General features: G+C 38.4%; 1 non-coding gene across 1 annotated transcript; it reads left to right on the top strand.

Moving 5' to 3' along the window:
- The first annotated feature begins 246 nt into the window (after nt 1-246).
- On the top strand, nt 247-318 carry TRNAC-GCA (transfer RNA cysteine (anticodon GCA)). The gene has a single exon. It is a non-coding gene; the product is annotated as a tRNA-Cys (tRNA).
- The last annotated feature ends 24,281 nt before the right edge of the window (nt 319-24,599 follow it).

Raw genomic sequence — 24,599 nt, forward strand, 5'->3', positions numbered from 1 at the left:
ATTATAGTAAGAAGTTGAATACTTGTTCTTTGTACTTTTTTTCTGAAGCTTTGTCTCTCTTGGCCCCCTTGTCATGTTACTACTGATACTTTTAACTGGATTCACCTGTCAAAATAGTGGCATACTGTGCCCACGAATCTGAGAAAACTCTGGAAGATATTGAAGGACAGGGGAGGCTGGTGTGCTGCAGCTCGCTCATGGGGTCTCAAAGAATTTGCCATTCCTTAGCGACTGCCTTAGCGGGCTTCCCTGGTGGCTCAGCCGGTAAAGCATCTGTCTGCAATGCAGGAGACCCGGGTTCGATCCCTGGCTTGGGAAGATCACCTGGAGAAGGAAATGGCAGCCCACTCCAGTATTCTTGCCTGGAAAATCCCATGGGCGGCGCCTGGTAGATTACTGTCCATGGGGTCGCAAATGGGCAGCGCCTGGTAGGTTACTGTCCATGGGGTTGCAAAGAGTCGACACGACTGAGCGAAGGGAAGAAGAGCGACTGAACAACAGTAAAGTGTCCTTAGTTCCCTGGACGCTGTTTTGGGAAGTTGACTTTAAGTTGCAGTGCGTTTCGTTTAGATTCTAACACAGTGCATAATTTGTGCTTAACTTTCTCTGTACCTTTTGCTTCTTTGACAGATGGCTGCTGCCAAGAATCAGCTTGGGTGGGGAATAGAGTTTCAAGAAATGAAAGCGTTTCAGGTATAGTTACTATCCCTTAGGTTTGTGTTTGCTCTCTACATGATAAACAAAGACCCAAGCCACAGCGCCTGCCTTCTGGGACAGTCCTTACCAACGATGGCTTTGTCTCTTGCCTGAGTCCCAGTTCCCCGCTCTGTAAATCAGACATAATTTGTTTGTCATCCCCTTTATTTCACCAGGGGATTTTAAGAATTGAGAAACCACGTAGCACTTGACAATATAAAATGTTATTTTAATGGTTAAAATGATGAATGACCTTGTCCAGTCAATGAGTCATTTACTCCCAGGGAGTAAGTTTGGCATCTGGGATGTGAATTAACTCTCTCAGGCCATTTTCAGCTGAATGCTAGAGAGCATGAAAGAATACACTATTTCTATGAGAGGCCAAAGTTCTTCTGCCCTTCCCACTATGCTTACATTTTTAAAGCAACTAAAAATTTAAAGGAGATATTAAACACTCTTGGGAAATACCAAAAATTAAATTTGGAAAAGCATCCTGGTCTTACAATTATTGATGTAACCTTGAGTGTTTATCCCTTTGATATAAGTAACTGAAATTTTGTCATGCTTTCTATTAGGATCTCCCTCTGAAGTCAGCCTCAAAGACGAGAAGCATAAATATATCACAGTTGTCCTTCACAGCTTAATTTAGCTTTATGAATTTATATAAATGTTCTATCTTATTGATAAGCAGGTTATCACTTTGTGGTGGTATGTAATAAATTTACAACTTATTTTCTAAGGTAATAATTTATTTCTAATAGTTTTGTAGGGCTGCTGTAACAAAGTACCAGAAACTGGGTGGCTTAAATGACAATAAAGTTCCAAAAAGTGGGTGCCTTTGTCCCTTGGTTCTAGAGGCTAGAAAACAGAGATCAAGGTGTCAGCCATATCAGTTCCTCTTGAGGGCTGGGAGAGCGAAATCTGTCCATTCTTCTCTCCTAGCCTCTGGGGGTCTGGCAGCAATCTTTATCCTTCATCAGCGCCTGCTGCGTCACTGTGATCTCTGCCTTCATTTTCACATGGCAATCTCTGTGTGCATGTCTGTGTCCAAATTTCCCCTTTTCATAAAGATTCCTGTCATACTAAATTAGGGGCCCACCTTACTCCAATATGACCTCATCTTAATTTAACTAATTACATCTGCAACAACTCTATTTCCAAATAAGGTCACATTCTGAGATTTAAGGGTTAGAAATTCAATATATGAATTTGGCAGTTGGGGGCACATAATTCAACCTATAATACAATTGTATTTAATCTAAGTTAAATTTATTCAAGCAACATGAAATAATAACTCATTATAGTCTAAAATTTATATTTAAATTATATCCATTTTTCTTACACTCTTCATGGCTTTTTAGATTTGTCACATATTCTTTTAGCATTTATTTTCAGTGTCTATAATGTTCCAAATGCCTCCATGCAGGTGCCTTACAGTGTTCCTTCTTATCCTTTCTAATTTCTACATTCTTAGGGTCCTCAACTTCATTGTTATTGTTTGGGTTGTCATGTCATACATAGGTTATGTATAACTTGTTCATTCCAAAATTCATAAATGCTTCAAAGCCTGGCACCTGAAGCAGGAATTTTAATTTGAATCTGCCTGATAGTAGATCTACGACCTTGGGCAAGTGAGCTTCCCTACTGGTGAAGGAATTCATGATATTTATAATAGGGATTCAGAGAGGACTGAACACAAAACTAAAAATAAAAGCAGTAAAGCTGTTAGCATGATGCTTGACACTTAACAGATGTTCAGGTAATTTACTCATTTTCATTTTATTATTCAAAATGGCTTAGTGAAGGAAAAACAGCGCTGGCCTTTCTCCAGATCATTCAACAAAATTTATAGAAAACTGTTTCAATTTTGTCCTAGGTTAGTTTGCTGTAACAAATGACCCTCCCCAAAATCTCTGGCAGTTTATAAGAACAAAGAGGCTTTGTTTTTCATTTTGGTTTTTGTTTCTTCCTCATTCCTGTTTTGCTTTAGCTACTTGTCCCATCAGTTCTGCTCCTCCAGGTTTCTCCCTCTTTTCAGAATGCTAAAAATAGTGACCGAAGGCCCTAGCTAGAACATGCTGTTCTTGTATGTTCTATACAGGAGAGGAAAGGAAACCAAACAAAAATAGTCAAAGCTCTAAAGCTCTGCTCACAGCTGGCATAGTCTTACTTCTGCTCAAGTGCCATTGCCCAGAGCAGATCATTTGGGCCTGCATGGTGCCAGGAGATTGGGAAGTATATAGTTCTTCCATAGAAAGGCACTCAAAGTTACATAATAAAAGATAAAACTGCATAATCTTCTAACAGGAAGAGAGAAAGAAAATAATTTGGGACATAATACAGTCAATTACAAAGATAATCATAGTTCTGATACCTGAAAAACACCAATATTGGTATTTTTTTCTCCATAGATGTTCCCCTTAACATTCACCTATTTTTGTTGTTTCTAGTCTGGAAAAATATAATTGTAACCTTGAAATGACTAATATTGATAGCCCTCATAAAAGACCTTTTGAAAAACATCTAAATCAGATTATTTAATCCACTTCAATTAATTAAGAGATTAATTAATCTCTTCAAGCTCTCCAAATAAACAAAAGGTTCCCTTATATGCTGATTAATATTACCTTTCCCAAAATTTATACCCAAATATTTAGTGGCCTATTAGACATTTTTTGCTTCTTCCTACTTCAGGTAACATTCCAGCTTCTTCTGGTAATAATACTCCAATTATAAAAAAGTTACCCTTTCACCATTTTCAGCCCCATGTCTCAGCTGGTATTCTGTACTTTAAAGTGTGTGAAAATTAAAAACAGAAAAACTCATCTAAAATTTGAGTCAGGAAGGCCCATAGAGGAAACTCACACCCAACCATTTTTGGTCATCTACAGACCCCATCTGGAGGAGACGGTCTTGTGCTCCTAAACAGGACGTGTTACTGCTTTGCTAGCCAGCAGGGAGAAGAAGATTTTCTTCCTGCCCGGCAACAAGCCCAGCCAATGGATCTGCCACAGTTCAACCAATGAGAAACTATTATCACCTGCACCTGAGCTCTTATTTTCTTTCAATGAACTTTCATTTCTCTCTTGCTTTGATAGCTTCCTTATCCCATTTTCTATAAAAGCCTTCTAATTTGTATAACCCCTCAGAGCATCACTGTACTTGCCAGATAAGATGCTGCCCAATTCATGAATCACTTAAAACTTCTACAAATTTAGGTTTTCAGATTTACTCAGTTGAAACTAAACATGAGTTGTTAACTAAACGTCACTCAAGTGAATATACGAATCAGGCTGAGGTATAGAGCCAATAGCTATGAGCCAGGCCATGGGGAAAGACCCTCTCTCTTTTGTACAGGGCACATGAGGTACTAAGATCCATACTTGGAACTACTGGTAACTCTGTGAGCCACCATGAAGGTATAGCTCATATGAATTATCCAGATCAGAGGAAAGAATTTCTGACCATTGAAGAGAAAAAGAAAAGAGAAGTATTAAGTACTCAGATACAACCGTAACTGAAGCTCTGTCCTCTAGACTTGTGAATCAATACATTTCCCTTTTTTGCTTGGAGTGGTTTGAGTCGGGTTTCTGTCATTTGCAACTAAAATAGTCTTGATTCATAGGCAGTTTTCTAGAATTTTCTGATATGCAAACGAATACATGCTTTCTGTTTACCTTTCGATTCCTTTTTCTTCTGTAAAGGTTTTCATTTGATCAGAGTTGTATAAAGCATGTTTTATTTGTTCATTTGACATCAAATTAATAAAACCAAGGATTAAACATCTATCCTATGACAGGAAACTTTTACTTCTGAGCTCCAAGATGGAAAGAAAGGAAAACATTTGTAACAAATAACTGACTATAAATTCTTTTCAAGTTTTAAGAGAAGTTAGTGGCATTATGATGTCAAAGGAAAGATTAGAATTTAAAATTAATGGACATACCTGTGTTACAAATCTTGTTCTGCTGCTTACTACCATTTTGACCAGGGAGAATCATTTATACTTTGTAATATCCTTTTATTTTTAAAATAGGATAATACTAGAATTCTAAAAGAGCTATTGTGGGGAATCAAGTAAAATGGTACTTCTGAAAAGAATTTCTAAAACTTTATAGAAAAGTCCATTATTCTTATCACAAGGCCAGCATACAGTTCCAAGACTAGCAGCATTTGCATCATCTGGGAGGTTGTTAAAGTTTCAAATTTACAGATTCTTATTCAGTTCTACTGAATAAGAATTTTTGAGGATGGGCTCAGGAATTCATATTTTAAGAACATATTTTAAGGATTCCGTAAAATTCATATTTTACGGAATCCTTGTGAGTGTTATAGCTTGAAAATGATCATCTTAAAATTACTATACAAATAGAAGAAGCAGGTCACCAGGATATTTATATTATTGAGGATGAGTAAGTGGACTATAAAGGAAGCCCATTTATCAAAATCTTTCTGACTTAGCCATAAAGATGAAATGGACACAAGTTTAAAGAGTTATTACAAAAGGTAATGATAAGTAAGATATAAGGAATTATCCTCAATTATCAAAGCAGTGATATATTGTTAAGTGATATGAAATTAAAAAGCAAGGATCATTAAGCACTACAGCTTTCTCTAAGCAATACACTGGAATAAATTCTTCAAAGTATGGGTAGAATTGGGCCAAGTAAAGTGAATGAAAAGAATTACAGATAAAAGAATTAGAGTGGAAAACAAAATGGAAGGGGAAGGCCAGGAGTAATTTCAGCGTGACTAGGGCATAGAGTGCTTTGGTGGGGAAAAAAAAAGAGGAGGAAAGGCTAGTGGTTTCTGGTGGTAATTGGACTTCATCTTTTCAGCAGTGAGGAGTTCATGAAGAGAGAGAGAACAGTGCTCACACTTGATGCCATAGTGGGTAAAAGAAATGTCTTAGTTTTGCCTGGATTTAAATCCTAAATCATTACTGATTATCTGTATATATTTAAAATATAGTTAGCCACTCTATCTCAAATAGACTGTAGAAATAAATTTAGCCGATAAGTTTAGAGCTCATCTGCAACTATTACAAGCACTCGGCCAGTTTATGTATCAGTTCAGTTCAGTTGCTTAGTCATGTCAGACTCTTTGCGACCCCATGGACTGCAGCACACCAGGCTAACCTGTCCATCACCAACTCCCGGAGCTTGTTCAAACTCATGTCCATCGAGTCAGTGATGCCATGCAACAATCTCCTCTTCTGTTATCCCCTTCTCCTCCTGCCTTCAGTCTTTCCCAGCATCAGGGTTTCTTCCAATGAGTCAGTTCTTCACATCACGTGGCCACAATATTGGAGCTTCACCTCAGTATCAGTATTTCTGATAAATATTCAAGGTTCATTTCCTTTAGAATTGACTGGTTTGATCTCCATGCAGTCCAAGCAACTCTCAAGAGTCTTCTCCAACACCACCATTCAAAAGCATCAATTCTTTGGTGCTCAACTTTCTTTATAGTCCAACTCTCACATCCATACCTGACCACAGGAAAAACCATAGCTTTGACTAGATGGACCTTTGTTGGCAAAGTAACATCTCTGCTTTTTAATATGCTGTCTAGGATGGTTATAGCTTTTCTTCCAAGAAGCAAGAGTCTTTTAATTTCATGGCTGCAGTCACCATCTGCAGTGTACTTGGAGCCCAAGAAAATAAAGTCTCTCTCTGTTTTCGTTGTTTCCCCATCTACTTGCCATGAAGTAATGGGACTGGATGCCATGATCTTCGTTTTTTGAATGTTGAGTTTTAACCCAGCTTTTTCACTCTCTTCTTTCACTTTCATCAAGAGGCTCTTCAGTTCCTCGTTGCTTTCTGCCATAAGGGTGGTGTTATCTGCATATCTGAGGTTATTGATATTTCTCCCGGCAATCTTGATTCCAGCTTGTTCTTCATCCATCCCTGCATTTCACTTGGTGTACTCTGCATATAAGTTGTTTAAGCATGGTTACAATATACAGCCTTGTTGTACTCCATTTCCAATTTGGAACCAGTCTGTTGTTCCATGTCTAGTTCTAACTGTTGCTTCTTGATCTGAATACAGCTTTCTCAGGAGGCAGGTAACGTCTGGTATTCCCATCACTTTAAGAATGTTTCACAGTTTGTTGTGGTCTACACAGTTAAAAGCTTTGGCATAGTCAATAAAGCAGAAATAGATACTCTTCTGGAACTCTTGCTTTTTCTATGATCCAGAGAATGTTGACAATTTGATTTCTGATTCCTCTGCCTTTTCTAAATCCAGTTGTATATCTGAAAGTTCTCAGTTCATGTACTGTTTAAGCCTGGCTTGGAGAATTTTGAGCATTACTTTGCTATCATGTGAGATGAGTGCAGTTTTGTGGTAGTTTGAACATTCTTTGGCATTGCCTTTCTTAGGGATTGGAATGAAAACTGACATTTTCCAGTCCTGTGGCCACTGCTGAGTTTTCCAAATTTGCTGGCATATTGAGTGCAGCATTTTCACAGCATCGTCTTTTGAAATAGCTCAACTGGAATTCCATCACATCCAATAGGCTTTGATCATAGTGATGCTTCAAAAGGCCCACCTGACTTCGCATTCCAGGATGTCTGGCTCTAGGTGAGTGATCACACCATTGTGGTTATCTGGGTCATTAAGATCTGTTTTGTATGGTTCTTCTGTGTATTCTTGCTGCCTTTTCTTAATATATTCTGCTTCAGTTAGGTCCATACTGTTTCCTTCCTTTATTTGCCCATCTTTGCAGGAAATATGCCTTTGGTATCTCTAATTTTCTTGACGCGATCTCTAGTCTCTCCCATTCTATTGTTTTCCTCTATTTCTTTGCATTGATCACTGAGGAAGGCTTTCTTATCTTTCCTTGCTTGGAACTCTACATTCTGACGGGTATATCTTTCCTTTTTCCTTTGCCTTTAGCTTCTTTTCTTTTCTCAGCTATTTGTTTATGCATGGAGAGAGTTACCACAGAACAGTAAATGACCTTTAGAAGCAATGACTGGATGGAAGAAAACAGGCTTTATGCTGAATTTTAAAAATGATGCCCAAAGCCACTGTGGAATTGAACCAGCATTGATGCTGCTGCCATAGTCAGGAAGCCACTGCTGTGTCACCAAGTCACCATGGCTTCTCTCAAGTCCAGAGTCACAACATCTCTGCTACACTTTGTGATAGAAAACATACACCTCCATTTCCACATCTCTCTCAAGTTCTCTCAGTTCTGAATCAAGTTTTGCATGAATGTATATGAGTGATGCACTGATACCTTTGTTGGAAATGAGTCTGGGGAAGGTGGCATTTAGCTTTCCCACCTCCAAGCCCAGGAAGGTACACTGGGAAGAAGTTAGACTAAACGTTGAAGGAGCCAATTCACTTATCACCTCCTAGCTTTCAGGTGACTGTGAGGATTAGATGAGCATCTGTGTTTAATGCCTTCACCAATGTGTCTGACATAAGTGCTCAGCAAATGGCAGCTTGCAAAAGAGTTTAGAATCAGAGATTTGAGTAAAACAGAGGTAATATAGTTATTTGTGCAATAATTGCTTTAGTTTAGAATAGAAGGAATAATGGCACAGAATGAAAATGAAAATTATAACTACAAACAACAGTAAGGATATATGTGCTATTTCAAAGATACTATCGACAGGGTTTGATGAGAGACTGTAACTGATAAATGAATTCAGCAAAGTATCAGGATACAAGATTAAAATACAGAAATCTGTTGGATTTCTTTATGGTGGTGGTGGTGCTGTAGTCGCTAAGTAGTGTCCAACTCTTGTGATCCCATGAACTGTAACCTGTCAGGCTCCTCTGTCCAAGGGATTCTCCAGGCAAGAATACTGGAGTGGGTTGCCATTTCCCTCTCCTAACAATGAAATATCAGAAAGAGAAAGTAAAATCACTTTTTAAAATAACACTGAAAAAATTACTTAGGAATAAGCCTAACCAAGTAAGTGAAAGACTTTTATGCTAAGAACTATAAAACACTGATAAAGGTAATAAAAGATGATTCAAGAAATGGGAAGAATTAATATTGTTAAAATGGCCATACTACCCAAAGCAATCTACAGATCTAATACGATCCCTATCAAATTACCCATGACATTGTCCCCAGAATTACAATAATCCTAAGAGTTAGATGGAACAACAGAAGGCCCAGGATTGCCAGAGCAATCCTGAGTAAAAGAACAGAGCCAGTGGCATAACCTTTCCAGACTTCAGAAGATACTACAAAGTTTTAGAAATCAAAACAGCATGGGATTGGCATATAAGCAGACATGTGGATCTCAATGGAGAGTCTAGAAACAAACCCACACCCCTATGGTCAAGTAATCTTTGACAAAGGAGGAGGCAAGAGCTGCTGAGCCTGTGGGCCAGATGCCCACATTGTTTTCATTAATATATAAACAATACAGGCTATTTAATTTCTCCAACTGATCCCTGATTTCTGTCCAATCCTGATCTCTGTCCAAATCCAATATCTTTATGTATGTTAATCTTGTGTCCTGCTACTTTGCTCAATTTATTTATCAGTCCTAGCATTTTTTGTGTGAAGTCTTTAGTGAATGTTCGTAAGAGGAAAAAATGCAACAGTTTTCTAATCTGGCCTACATGCTCAGCAGCATAAAATGAAAAAAAAGACAGTCTTTTTGGCAAGTGGTGTTGAGAAAGGTGGACAGTCGCAAGTAAATCAATAGAGTTAGAACACATCCTCACACCAAACACACACACACACACACACACCCCCCTCAGAATGGCTTAAAAACTTAAATATAAGAAATGACACCATAAAATTCCTAGAAGAGAACACAGGCAAAATGTTCTCTGACTTAAACTGTAGCAATATTTTATTAGATCAGTCTTCTAAGGTAGAAGAAATAAAAACAAAAATAAGTAAATGACACCTAATCAAACTAATAAGGTATTGCACAACAAAGGAAACTATAAATAAATGAAAAAACAACCTATAGAATCAGAGAAGATTTTGGCAAACTATGTGATCAATAATGGCTTAATTTCCAAAATATACAAACAGCTTATACAACTCAATACCAAATAGGCAAACAACCTAATCAAAAAATGGGCAGAAGCCTTAATAGACATTTCTCTAAAGAAGACATATGAATGGTTAACAGGCACATGAAAATGTGTTCAACATCAGTGATTATTAGAGAAATGCAAATTACAATGAGGTATCACCTCAGACTGGTCTGAATGGCCATCATTAAAAAGTCTACAAATCATAAGTGCTGGAGAGGGGTGGAGAAAGGGAATTCTTATACTGTTGGTGGGAACATAAATTGGTGTAGCCATTATGTTAAAAAGTATAAAGGTTACTTTAAAAACTAAAAATAGAGTTACCATATGATCCAGCAATCCCACTCCTGGGTATATATCCAGAGAAAACCATACTTTGAAAAGATACATGCATCCCAGTATTCATAGAGTACTAGTTACAATAGCCAAGACATGAAAGCAACCTAAGTGTCCATGAACACATGACTAAAAAAGATGTAGAGTGTGTGTGTGTATTTATATACACAATGGAATATTACTTCGCCATAAAAAAGAATGAAATAATGCCATGCAGCAATGTGGATGGACCTAGAGATTATCATACTAAGTGAAGTAAACCAGAAAGAGTAAGATAAATACCATATCATATCATTTATATGCAGAATCTAAACAATAATGCAAATGAATTTATAAAAGAGAAATGGATTCAAAGACTTAGGTAACAAACTTATGGTCAATAAAGGGGAAAGAAGTGATATAAATTAGGAGCTTGGGATCAGCAGATACAAACTACTATATATATAAAATAGAAAACGAGATTCTACTGTGTAGTACAAGAAGTATATTCAGTATCTTATAATTGATGCTTTTGAACTGTGGTGTTGGAGAAGACTCTTGAGAGTCCCTTGGACTGCAAGGAGATCCAACCAGTCCATTCTAAAGGAGATCAGCCCTGGGATTTCTTTGGAAGGACTGATGCTAAAGCTGAAGCTCCAGTACTTTGGCCACCTCATGCGAAGAGTTGACTCATTGGAAAAGACTCTGATGCTGGGAGGGATTGGGGGCAGGAGGAGAAGGGGACGACAGAGGATGAGATGGCTGGATGGCATCACCGACTCGATGGACATGGTTTTGGTGAACTCCGGGAGTTGGTGATGGACAGGGAGGCTTGGTGTGCTGCGATTCATGGGGTTGCAAAGAGTCGGACATGACTGAGTGACTGAACTGAACTGAATAATCTATAATGGGAAAGAATTTGAATAAGTATATACATGTATGTGTATGTGTGTGTGTGTGTGTGTGTGTGTGTATAAACTGAATCCCTTTACTGTATATCAGAAATTAACACAATATTGCAAACCAGGGATACTTCAATAAAAAGCAAAAAATAGAAAAACTCATCCAATGGCACACACATGCAGCAAGGAAGAGCAGTTCAGGTATTTAAAAAGGCAGATGAATTCGAGAATCAACGGAAATAGACATGCGTGTCTATCATGTGAACTAAGATTTCAAGTTCTTAATGCTGATACAAAGTTGATTCAATAAACAGTTTCTTAGGAAAATTAATACTAAATGTCACAACAGATGGAATGTTAGTTTGTTTTCTTATTCTGTCCTTTGCTGCTTCTGGCTTCAAAACTTCAGTTAGAAAGTCATAGTCAGAAAAACTCAATTAGAAAGAATAGAACCACAAGGGGGCAAATCTATCAAAGACAAATTCAGTATATTCTTTAATAAGAAAACAAAGGGGACACTGTTCATTTCTGAACTACTTTTTAAAGAAAAAGAGTTTTAAGGGAAATGATGTTTATGCCATTCTTTCTGCAGAATTTCGGTAATGCGTGTCATGGTGTCTGCGTGTAGCATGCATTAGTATTGCTTGCAGCTGCAGAATCCAGAATCTCAGCTATCATCTCTTTGTTCCTTTCCCTCTTTTCATACTTAATCACATGTATTGAGAAAGTGGTAGTTTGTAGCCAATGAAATGCCTACTCCAAGACATCAGGCAAAGTGGAGGGCGTTTCCAGCTCTCCTAGAAGTCACATGGATATTTCAAGACAAAGAGACACATGAGCTTCAGCATCTTAAGGCTTCATCCCAACAAATTATTGTCATAAATACTAGTGGTCACTATCACAGAAGGTGTCCATGTAATTTCCCTTTGATTCCTTGCCATTTCCAGGTTTTACAAAAGCTTACAATGGTAGCTCAGTAAGCTAAAGGCTTTGAACAAATCCTAGGCTTCTTTTTGGTCTTTTTATTTTTGGTCCAACTTTTGACAGTGAAACCAGCCTGAAGGGCCCACCCTGGCAAGCAAATTCCCAATGATTTATGCAATGTCACTTTCTTGATGATTAACCCGAATAAATCATGCTGGTATTTTCAGCATTGCCCTTTATATTCTTATCAATTTTCAGAGCAAGAAGAAATTAGCTGAGTCCTCTCATTGATCCTGGGAGGGAAATTGTTCACAACAGGGCTTCTACCGCTAAACAATGAACACTACAAATAAGTTATCAGTTTACTTTTAATCAATAAAGCTTCTCACGATGCATTATTCTGGCAACTGGTCTAAATCACTGTGACTATAATTGTTGTTTTCAAAACCTTTTAATCTAATTGGAAAATCTTCCTTTGTACTAGTAATAAACACTCACTAAACTGCCTGCACCTAATTGTGCTATAATAATTTATGGGTGCTCCCTACCGTTGTCCCCCTTTTAATCAGACAGACTGCTTTATGTCTTTAACTAATGAAACCTAAGAATCCACCCTGTAGATCTGGTCAAATGTCACTAGTGAATAAATCTTCATTAACACCAGCAGGTTCTAAACCTAGTCTCCATCTTAATTTAATTATTTCCTCACATTTGTACTTTTGTCAGGTTGCAAACACTTTTTTCTCCATTTCTTCAAATAACATCAGCAGGTCTACTTATGCAGCATAGACCCTGGGCAGCAAGAGTCTGTGTATCCCTTGGAATGAAAGCACAGCTGACCTGCTAGTCTAAGCAAGACCAGGTTTCCAGTCACGGGAACTGCTTCTGTTTTGGCTTCCTCTGTAGCTTCTACTTAACTACCTTTGTCAGGGTGAAAACACACTTTTATCAGATCACTCAAGGTTTCTAAACCCTAGTAAATTAAAGCACACCATCAAAAATCAGAAAAGAACAAAAGATAAATCAAAATTTGTTAAGAAGAATAGAAAATTCCCCAAATAGCTATTTATCCCAGTAGGAAAATTTTCTTGGGAAACTGAGGTCAGAGCACAAGGAGTTAGTTAGATGATATTAAGACTGGAGGAGTGTCACAAAGCTGGCACCTACCCATGACCGACCAGATCCTCTGGAAAGTCTCCATTAACTATATTTGTGATGAGCTGACATAGAACTTATTTCCATGAACTGTTCTCAGAAGCACTGACTGATCACGCTTATTTTAAAAGTTTTCTTTTTTGAATCCCATCTGCTTCATTTTGAACCGTGACATTATATGATTTATATGATTCCAAAAAAGCATACCACCCACAAGTGACTTGGGTACCTTAAAATTAGTAAAAGAGAAATAGATGCTAACAAGCAAGAGCTGGATCAAAAGAAAAAGCAATAATATTAGCCATGAGAGAGCTAGTTTAATTGCTACTTAACAAATGCTTATGTGGTTTTAACCATATGTCAGGTACTCTAAGTCCTTTGCAAATTTTAATATTTAAAAAACCCCAAAGAGGTTGCTCTTATTTTAAAAAAGTAACATTTTCCAGCTGAGGGAACTGAGACAGAGAGAGTTTAAGTACCTTGTTAGAGTCAAAGAACTAAGGAGAGGTGGAACTGGAAACCAAGTCCTGGTAGACAGGCTTTGGAGTTAATTCTTCCTCTACATTATGCGATCATTTTGTGCAACTGAGTATCTGGCTTGATTCTGAGTTCCAGAATGTAGGGCAAAAATGGAGCATAATGATACCTCAGGGAAGACATTCCTCTTGGTATTTAATTATAGAAAGATGTCTTTGCACTTATTCCAGAGAACTACAATCTCTCAGAATAATCACCCGAAAAAATTCTGTGGCTTAATGAATGGGGGAACTTTAACCATGGTATAACTTCTTTGGAAATTCACAAAGCATATTAGTATGCTGAAGACTTCGGATGTGCAATGAAGATATTGCATGGGTGTAATCTAGTGTTTGCAAACCTGCTCAACATTGGAACAATGTTTAGTGAGTGTTCAAGAACACTCACTAAAATCTTGCAGAACTAATGACTCGCCATGAATCATTTTTATGAGAAAGTTGTGAAAGTTTTATTTAATGTGGGTCCTTAGTGGGGTGCTGAATAATATACTCAACGTATCCTTGGCAAAAATCCAAAAAACAAATACTGCATTGGTTTTTACATACTTTCATCAACTTTTTTTTAATTGAATGATTAACACTGAAATACAATGTGTTAAAGATGGTCCTGAATGAAGCTAGACTGTATGTAATCTTCCTATGGTTTTTATAGGAAATGGAAACTGAGTACTTGCCACAATTTCCAAAACTATTACTTATATTATTCATGTTTCATATCAGTTGCTTCCCAATTGAAATTTTTGAAAATACTTATTAAGATAACCTTAAATCCTGCATTAAATTGGAGTAAAGTAATTGTATTCCACAATACAAGAGTTTTTATATCCATAAGGGAGGTCATTTTTTCTCGCCACTGGGGCAATTACTGACTCCCCAAGCCTTGTTTTTCTGAGAAGTTTTACATAGCCTTTTCTATTTGAGGCCTAGAGTTGACTTTTGTGTAGTGCCTCCTGTGTATCTTTATGCAGTACTGGAGAAGTTATCTTTTCCATTTATGATCGACTATTCTTCAGTGGTTCAGAGTATGAGCTTTAGACTGGTCAGAATGTGGTTAGACATCTATCACCCACTTGTTAGTTCTGCAAGTTTGGCCAAGTTACTTTACCTTGATAAGCCTTTGCTTCTTGACTTATACAGTGTGAATAGTGATAAAAAACAAATCAAATGGTTTCTGTGATGGCTGACATATGCTTATGAAGTATCAAGTGTGGTATGCAGCTATCACTCAGCAACTGGTGTCTATCCCTATTACAGCTTCAAACAAGTTTCCGTTGGACACACAGGAGGGCTTGTTAACAGATTTCTGAGCTTTACTCCAAAAGTTACTGTTTCAGTGGCTCTGGGACAAGGCCTGAGTATCCTCATTACTAATAACTTCCCAAGTGATGCTGCTGCTATAGGTTTGAGGATCATATGGTGAACATTATTGCCATAGAGTTTCTGACAAATGTTTTATAAAATAGATGCTGTCAAAGTGATCATGCTGTATCAGGGACATTTGTCAGAGGCATTTAACATATACACCTATTAGATATGTTAAATAAAAAGGCCTTTAAGCAGAATTATTGTCTTAGAGTCTTCCAAGAATAGTATTTGTGAAGAGGTACACAAATGTCTTCAGCTGGTCTGCACTGGTCTTTTATTGGCCTGGGATGATTTATTCTTCCAGAACAGCATTGTGTTCAAGCTTGGTGCTAAGTAGCAATGTTTTGTTTCACTGTTGTTTTGCATCAAATTCCCATGCTGTCACATTACGGTGGTCTGACTTATTAGAGCACATTTTACACCCTCCCAGCTCTGTCTCAATAGTGCCATCAGGATGGTTCTCCCCTAAAAGTTATCCAATGAGAAGTAACATTCCTGAGTTACTGTGGGCCCCTGAATCTGCAGCCTGACTAGAATCATTGAAAAGTTCATCTCTTCACCTTAGAACAGATGGAAGCAGCTGGAAGAGATGATAGACAGAAGAGGAACAGACTTCATTATACCTTCTGAGTTAATATGGATCTGGGAAAAATACAATGATTTCAAAGTTTGTCCTGATAATTGGGAAAACCTTCTTAATTAGAGATAATGCCGGAAAGGTAGCTATTCTCCCAAATTCCAGCTCACCTACCATCTGCTACTGATAAAGGTTGGCAATTAAGGAATGTTAAGAGTAGGTTCTAATTTCCTTCCTACACACATATCTTGTTCCCTTGTTGCTCTTTGATAGCCTTAATTGAAGCCCACATGTGAATCACATCTTCTGCTGCATGCTGGCTCCTTCTGCCTGAATATGCAGAAATCATCATAAATCCAAAGTTGCCCTCTCCTAAGTGTCTGTTGTTAGAAACACAGTCCTATACTTTTCAACTGTTCTGTATGTACTCGTCTTATTTATCCATAATTACTCCGAGTGTGGCAGTGATAGAAGTTCTAAATTTAATTTCCCAAGAATGGCACTTGCTACTAACCTAATCCTTCTCATTGGTAAACGATGATGCAGTGAAGTGGCAGCCTTTCTCACCAAGCCCTCAGCAGTGTCCTGAAATCTGTGTGGTCACATTCTATCCACGCCACCTCTTTTGTAAGTCCTAGAAACAAATTTTAGCATCTCTATTTTTAGTAGGGAAATTTTGCTTCCTGTGCTTTGGGTACTGCCGATAGAGAACAGAAAAAGAAGAGCAGTATTATGCTGGAAGTAATTTATGACTGCCTGCCAAGGCTCTGGTTGTGTGGGAATCAAGAGCTTGTTTGCCCTCCTGCTGGCAGATAAAACTGTGACATTCCGGCTCCATGTTGCCATGGGTCTTTTGGAAGAGAGATTCACCTCACTGCACTGACCTGGAAAAGTACAAAATAACTGTTTCATTGAGGCCATCATAAATATATCTCTACATCTCTATGAATGGTGTCTGGAACCCATGGAAGATCTCTATCTGCATTTACAAAATTTATTTATATCCAGCATCTGTTCGATTTTTCAGTAATTATTTGAACAGAAACTGAAGACCCAGATCCTGATAATTTTTCACTTTATCACACAATGCAGAAAATCAGCAAAATGCAGGCAGTTATTCTTTGTGGAACACTTTTAGAAGCAAAACCATATGCTGTTCTTATTTGGGATAATTATAAATCTTTAAATATTTAAATGTAGTTGTCTCTAAATTTTAAAAAGTTAACTCCAGAACAAAAAACTTAATGTTAAAAACTCAATACCTAGAATGCCTTACATACAAAAAATTAATTATGTTTATACATATACCTGTGCAGATGATTGCAAATGGCTTTCATGTGTTTGCATGAATAATCAAAGTAGACTATACATTAATACATAATTTTTTCTTTTAAAATAGTCCTCCTAGGACTTGAAGTCATTGAATTTTAAAGTTAGGACTTCAAAACCATCTACTGTAGTGGTTTGCAAGCTTGAATATTCATTATCATAAGCGCTGGAGCGAAAGCATATATACTTGAACCCCAGGTAGGTATGAATAGGAATTTGAGATTCTTATTCACTGGATGGATAAGAGTGGGAACCTGGCATGTATATTTTTAGAGTTTTCACAGATCACTGATGGGCACTTTTATTAGTTTCCTAGAGCTGCCATAAAAATGTATCATAAACTGGGTGGCTTAATACAACGGAAATGTATTCCCTCACAGTTTAGGAGGCTGGACATCTAAAACCAAGGTGTCAGCAGAACCATGTTCTCTGTGAAAGCCCTGAAAAGGAGAATCCTTCCTTGCCTCATTTTAGCTCCTGGGGTTGCTGCAACCTTTATTATTTCTGGGCTTGCAGCTGCATTGCTCCATTCTCTGCTGCCACATGGTCTTGCAGCTGAATCGCTCCATTCTCTGCTGCCACATGGTCTTCCTCCCTTTGGGTCTGTGTCTCCGTATTTCTCCTTATAAGGATACCAGTCACTGGATTTAGGGCCCCAGCTATCCAGAATGATCTTATTATAACTTGATTACATCTGCAAAAATCCTATTTCCAAATAAGGTCACATTCACAGGGACCCAGGGTTAGGAAATCAATATACAGGTGTTGGTAGAGAATTGACTCAATTTAACCAACTAAAGTACTCAAAGTAAAAAGTTCTGATCTAGTGTCTAAAATCCACTGATACCATTGTATTTAATAACAGAGAAGTTAACAACTTCTATTACTTTTCTCTTGCTCCATAAGAAAGTGCTTCCCACACACACAATTAAAATAGTAAACTTTTATTATTTAACAGTTTAGGAGGATCAAAGAATCCAGAAATAGCTTAATTGGGTTGTTTTAGCTCAGCTTCTCTTATGAGGTTTTAGTCAAACTGGTGTTTGAGGTTATAGTCATCTGAGGCTTAAGTAGGGTTGGAGGATCCACCTGGAATCTCACTTGGTTCTGCAATGTTAGTTGGCTTTAGATCCCAGTGCCTCACCAGGTCAGCCTCCCCAGAGGGATGTTTGTGATGTGGAAGCCAGCATCTACCAAAGTGAGGAATCTCAGATAGAAATGGAGAAACCAAGAAAGAGGGCCTTTTGGAAGTGACATACCATTTATTCTGTCATCTTTAATTGGTGACACACACAAAGGAGAGGGCCACACAAAGTTTAACACCAGGAGGCACAGATCAGTGGAAGCCCTGTTGGAAGCTGGCTAGCATGGGTGGGGTGTCAGGCATTTTGACTTTAGGACCAGAGACACAACCTTTGCCACTCAAGATGTGATCCAAGGGTTGACATTACTCGGGAGCTGAGTAGAAATGCTGAATCATAGGCTATATCTCAGACCTAGTGAATTAGAACCTTTAATAACATCCAGGTGATTTGCACACACACTACATTCTGAGAAGCACTAGGCCAGAACAAATTAATGAGTCAGACACATTGCCCTTTACAAAGTAGTGCTTTGAGCAGTACCCCTAGTCCAAAGAGACTGTCATTGCTTGAAATCTGCTATGAACCTGACTTTGGGACAGAGCATAAGACACTCCAAGAAATTGACATTTTCCCCTGGTGGCCACACTATCTTACTGTAATCATAACGACATTTTACCCTTTTGGTCACACAAATTTTATTTGACCGAGTTGCTTCAAAGGTATTTATTTTCGGGGCTTCCCTGGTGGCTCAGTGGTAGAGAATCCACCTGCTCATGCAGGAGACATGAGTACCATCCCTGATCCAGAAAGATCCCACATGCTGTGGAGCAACTAAGCCCGTGCCCCACAACTATTGAGCCCGTGCTCCAGTGCCCGGAAGCTGCTACTGAGCTCATGCGCTACAACTACTGAAGCCCACGCACCCCAGAGCCCACGCTCTGCACAAAGAGAAGTCACCACAATGAGAAGCCTGGGAATCGCAACTAGAGAGCAGCCCCTGCTCTCAGCAACTACAAAAAAGTCCACACAACAACGAAGACCTATGTGGTCCACACACCAACCACAGCCAATGAAGAAATAATTTAAAAAACAATCTTCTTTAAAAAAGATATTTACTTTTAAAATACAAGAGTCCACTTAAAGGATAAAAATCTACAGTGGCAATATTAAAAAATGTATCACATCCTCCAAAGATCATATGATCCCAAACTGCAATGCTCTTTTCAGAAACAATGCCATGCATTTCCAGCCTCCAATTTTGAAGGAAAGATTATGACCTTGCCCTCAAATCATTGGAGTCAGTGGTGAACTGAATCTAGCTAGAAGTACAACAAAACTCAGACCAAAATAAAAGATTATATTAACTCAAGCCTTTGTACCAACAGTTTAAGAGAAGAGAGGCATAATGTCCAATAAAACATTGTATGCCACATCCCAAAGCCAAGGAAAAATTCTCAACTACATGGAGGATAGCAAAGACCATCACTGTGCCAAACACCACAGATAGGAGTCCAGACGCCTCTACCCACTTCATCTTGTTATCAGAGTTTCCAGGGAAAACAATGCATCAAGCAATGGATAAAATGATGCTCTACTTACACAGAGATGGACAAAGCGTGATCAGCTTCTATAGTGGGTGCTGATTCCTCATGGCCTGCAGGGTTCTCTCGGCAGCCAACGCAGGGGAGTTCTCCTATGTACAGCCTCATGCTGCAGTGGAAGGGCCCCGTGCCATTCCTGTAAAAGGCAGACATAGTGGCAGGGTTGGTCAAGGGCCCTAATGGCACAGATTCAAACAGAACCACAGAGAACCCACTGAACATGAAACAGGGAAAGGTTACTTCTACACACTAAGCATGACACAGGCTGTGTAAACTCTTAATTTTTTTTAATTGAATGAAAGATTCTTTAATTTCTATAATGCTTTACAGTTTTCAAAAATTTCACACACACATGATTTCATAGAATCCCATAATAACCATTTTTATAGTCCCTTACTCCTATATTGCCCCTCCCTCTTCCCTTCTCACCAGTTGTAACCACTCCTTTGTTATCTCCCCTACATTGGCTGCCAAGAGAGACCTGTGGGCCATGAGGAATCAGCACCCACTACTCTTGCCTAAAGAATTCCGTGGACAGAGGAGCCTGGTGGGCTGCTGTCCAGGGGCTCTCAGAGTCAGACACGACTGAAGCAACTTAGCATGTATGTATGAATTGGAGAAGGAAATGGCAACCCACTCCAGTGTTCTTGCCTGGAGAATCCCAGGGACAGAGAGAGGAGCCTGGTGGGCTGATGTCTATGGGGTCGCACAGAGTCAGACACGACTGAAGCGACTTAGCAGCAGCAGCATAGAAGCTGATCATGCTTTGTCCATCTCTGTGTAAGTAAAACATCATTTTATCTATTGCTTGATGCTGTTTTGCCTGGAAACTCTGATAACAAGATGAAGTAGGCAGGGGCGTCTGGACTCCTATCTGCAGTGTTTGGCACAGCAATGAGTCTGTTTCTTTTTCTGTTTAATTCACTAGTTTGCTATATTTTTTAGATTCCACATATAAGGGATAACATATAGTATTTGCCTTTCTCTGACTTATTTTACTTAGTATAATGTCCTCCAAGTCCGTCCATGTTGCTGTGAATTGCAACATTTCATTTCTGTTTATGTGTGTGTGTGTGATTTGCTCAGTGGTGTCTGACTCTTTGTGACCCATGGACTGTAGCCTGCCAGGCTCCTCTGTCTGTGGAATTCTCCAGGGGAGAATACTGGAGTGGGTTGCCATTACCTTCTTCAGGGAGTTATGGCTGAGTAGTATTCCATTGTGTGTGTGTACCACATTTTCTCTATCCATTCACCTGCTGATGGACACAGGTTTCTTCTATATTTTGACAATTGTAAATAATGCTGTTATGCACATTGGGCTGCATGTATCTTTTTCAATTAGTGTTTATGTTTTTTCAGACATATACCCACAAGTGGCATTGCTAGATCATATGCTAGTTCTATTTTAGTTTTGTGAGAAATCTCCATACTGTTTTCCATAATGACTGCGCCAATTTATATACCACCTACCGTGTAGGTGGCTCCCTTTCTCTTGGTTAAGGAAGTGTTCCAGGCCCAAGGTCCATTCCTATGAGGTTGAGTGGGAGTCAAAAGACTGAACATGAGACTGCCTTTCCCAACACACAGGTTTTTCTATGTGGAAAATATATTTATTTAATGACATACTTTCTTAATATTTTATGATAAAAACTTAAGACACATAAAGAAGTTAAAAAATACATATAGTCAAAAGAGGAAAGAGTCAATAAAATCAAACTCAGAGATGGCTCAGATGTTGGAATTTTCAGATATGACAGAGTAACTGAGAAATAATGTAGAATGTTCTAGGGGAAAGATTAGTAACTTAAGGGGACAACAGGAGAGAGGTGGAAACTATAGGAAGAACCAAGATTGGAGTTTCTATGGATAAAAAATATGATATAAATCACAGATAATTTATTTGTTGGGCTAATGTGGTCTGAGCAAGATGGAGGAAGATTTAGTGAACTTGAGTCAATGTCAATAAAACTTGAATCTGATACTTATGAACACAGATACAAAATCCTTAACAGAATATAGTGAATCAAATTATGCAATACATAAAAAGGATAATCCATCATGATTAAGCAAAGTTTTTCAGAAATTCTCAGTTAGTTCAGCATTAACATTTTTACCAACTTAATTACCATATTATGAAGAAAATATAAATTAACCTCAATAGGATCAGAACAGGCATTTGATGAAATTTAGCACTCATTTTAAAAAGAACTTTCAGTAAGTGAGGAATAAAAAGAGGCTTCCAAGGCCTGATCTATGTATGAAAAGCCTCATACACCCAACACCATACTAAGTGATGAAATATTCACTTTTCCTTTAAGACTGGGAATAATGCAAGGATATAGACTCTGACTGCCATACTATAATATAATGCCATTATATTTTGGAATCACAGGTTCTCACCAAGTAAGCTAAAGCATTCTTATCCAGGGAAGTCTTATCTTCTACTTGTCTTTTTCTTCCATCCTAGAAGTTGAAGATAAATGTACCATAGTGATAGGAGATCAAACCAGTCAATCCTAAAGGAAATAAATCCTGAATATTCATTGGATGGACTGATACTGAAGCTGAAGCTTTGATACTTTGGCCTCCTGATGAGAAGAGCAGCCTTAGGAAAAGACCTTGATGCTGGGAAGGATTGAAGGCAGGAAGAGAAGGGGATGACAGAAGACAAGATGGTTGGATGGCATCACCGACTCAATGGACATGAGTTTGAGCAAGCTATGGGAGATGTTGAAGGACAGGGAAGCCTGGCATGCTGCAATCTGTGGGGTTGCCAAGAGTCTGACACAACTGCGCTACTGAACAACGACGACAAAGACAGTAGTGATAGTCTCAGACTCTGGTGTCTTTCGAAGTCTTAGGACATCATTCACTTTATTAATTCAGAGTCTACTATATGTCAAGCGCTGTGTTAGGTGTTAATTATTTGTATTTTTATTTAAAGAACATACAGATGGGTAGAGGAAGTAAAAATAAATAAATAGAAATTCACAAGATAGGCTGACAGTGTGCTCCTAGAGATTAGCACAGGCTGCCATGGGCGCAAAGGAGGGCACTGACCTAAGCTGGGAAGGAAAGGCCAGAGGAAGTGGGTTGAGTATTCACCTGCACCTCTTCCAGGAGCAGGTGAATACTAACCCTCAGCTTTGACTATGATTAAGTAGTTTCTTATTATAAGGTCCTGGGTCCACAAGCACCAAGTCCAATGTAGACAGAAGAATTTCCTAGGGCCACAAGTACACTTGTCCTTCTTTACTAGCAATAAGCCAGAGAAAACACACATTCATTTATACTCCACTTAAGAGCAAGGGGTGTGTGTCCAGCCTCAGCCTAGCCAAAGCTCAATGTCTATTGCAACGTACTGTTGGATCCGGGTACTGAGTGTGCCCACTCATGCTGATCAGTTCTGCCTGACCTTGATGCTATGTTGTCTGGAAGCATCTGATTCATAATTTTCTGTATTCACTACTCCCAATTCATGCGTATAGAGAGGACTAGATAATAGGCAGATGCTAACACCTTTACACATTCCCAAAGGAAAGAAAGAAGAGTGAAGAGGTGTTTTACAGAAAGAATAACAAATACAAAGGCTTGAAGGCAAGAAAAGCTGGGCTCTTTCAGGAAACTGCTAGTGCTTTAGATGGAGTGGATTTTGAGTGGCCAGTGTAGGAAGGAGGGAAGAGAGGGAGTTGAAGAGGGAAGCAGGAGAGAGGCCATAAAAGAACCTACATGTCACACCGGAATTTAAACTTTCCTTTCCCTTCGGCCAATAGAGAGCTATTGAAGGGTTTTGAGAAAACGATTGTGTCGCTACATAATGTGGTGTAAAGAAATATTACCCTGGTGACAATGTGAAAAGTGAACTTAAGGGGGCAAGATAGGAATCTTGGAAACCATTTAGGAAATTGTTACCACAGTGGACTGTGAAATGATGATGCCATAATTCAAGATGCTGGTTCCCCAGGTGGAGAGGACAGATCTGAGAGATTGGACAGACAGTATTTAGTGGTTAATTGGACATGAGGAATGACATAGGATAGTTATGCTTTTGTAGCCCTTCCTCCTTCATCATTCATCAAAGGACATTTTTGTAACACTATGTTACTCTCCCATGTTTTATATTTCTTCACCAAGCATGTACTTAAACTACATTGTTAAAAGTCTGAGAATGTTCACTCATTTATACTTTTTTTTTTATTGTCAATGCCTAAGACAGCAAAGATAAAAATGTATCTTTGAACAAACTATCACATCACTTTCCAGAAAAAGAAAAAAACCAACCTTGAACATAATACTCAAGTATGAATAAGACAGACACAAGGTACAACTTCCATCAGTTGTGATACAGCTTTATGTGTTATTTCAGTACAACCCTGAACTAAGTCTCAGAAAAGACATATTTTAAATTGTTTTCTGGTTAACCCTATATTAACCAGAATTTTATTTTTATATCAATATTTATAATTGAAAATCTTATTAAACTTAATCCCTTGCTTTACTAACTACATGATACCAAACATAATTTAATCTTTTGTTGAATCCAGGTTATTTTTGTACTCTTTAAGTCATTATTACAAATAGAAATGGTTAATCAGCTTTCAACTCTCTCTATATTCAGTAATGACTTGGTTCATTAAGTATACCAAAAGGAAGGTAAAGAAAGCTTCTTTAAGAAACAAATAACTTAGTATTAAAAAAAAAGCATAGTTTCAAATGGGATCTTTTAGAGTTACCTTTCAGGAACACTATGGTATTTAGACATTGCATGTGTGGTTGTGGCAGAAAGTGAGGGTTGGTGGTACAGTGGTGCAAATGCCTCAAAAGGAAGGGGCCTGACTAGCATGTTTAAGACCAAAAGGGAATGAGTAGAGTTAGATTTGAGTGAGCAAGGAGAAGAGGCTGCCAGCTTTGGTGGTTTCAAAGCCTAATTACCAAATGCTTTGACAGGCCCCTCATCAAGAGCTGGGGCCTATAGGTCTCATCCTCTTGGATGGAGGCTGGTGACTGACTGGCAATGTGGGTGGAGTTATGCTGTGCTGACTTCTAGGTCCAGACCTTATGAAACTGGTACCTTCTCTTACTGTTCCTTGGGAAGCTTG

This window comes from Bos mutus, chromosome 6 (genome assembly GCF_027580195.1).
Source record: "Bos mutus isolate GX-2022 chromosome 6, NWIPB_WYAK_1.1, whole genome shotgun sequence".
NCBI classification, from domain to species: domain Eukaryota; kingdom Metazoa; phylum Chordata; class Mammalia; order Artiodactyla; family Bovidae; genus Bos; species Bos mutus.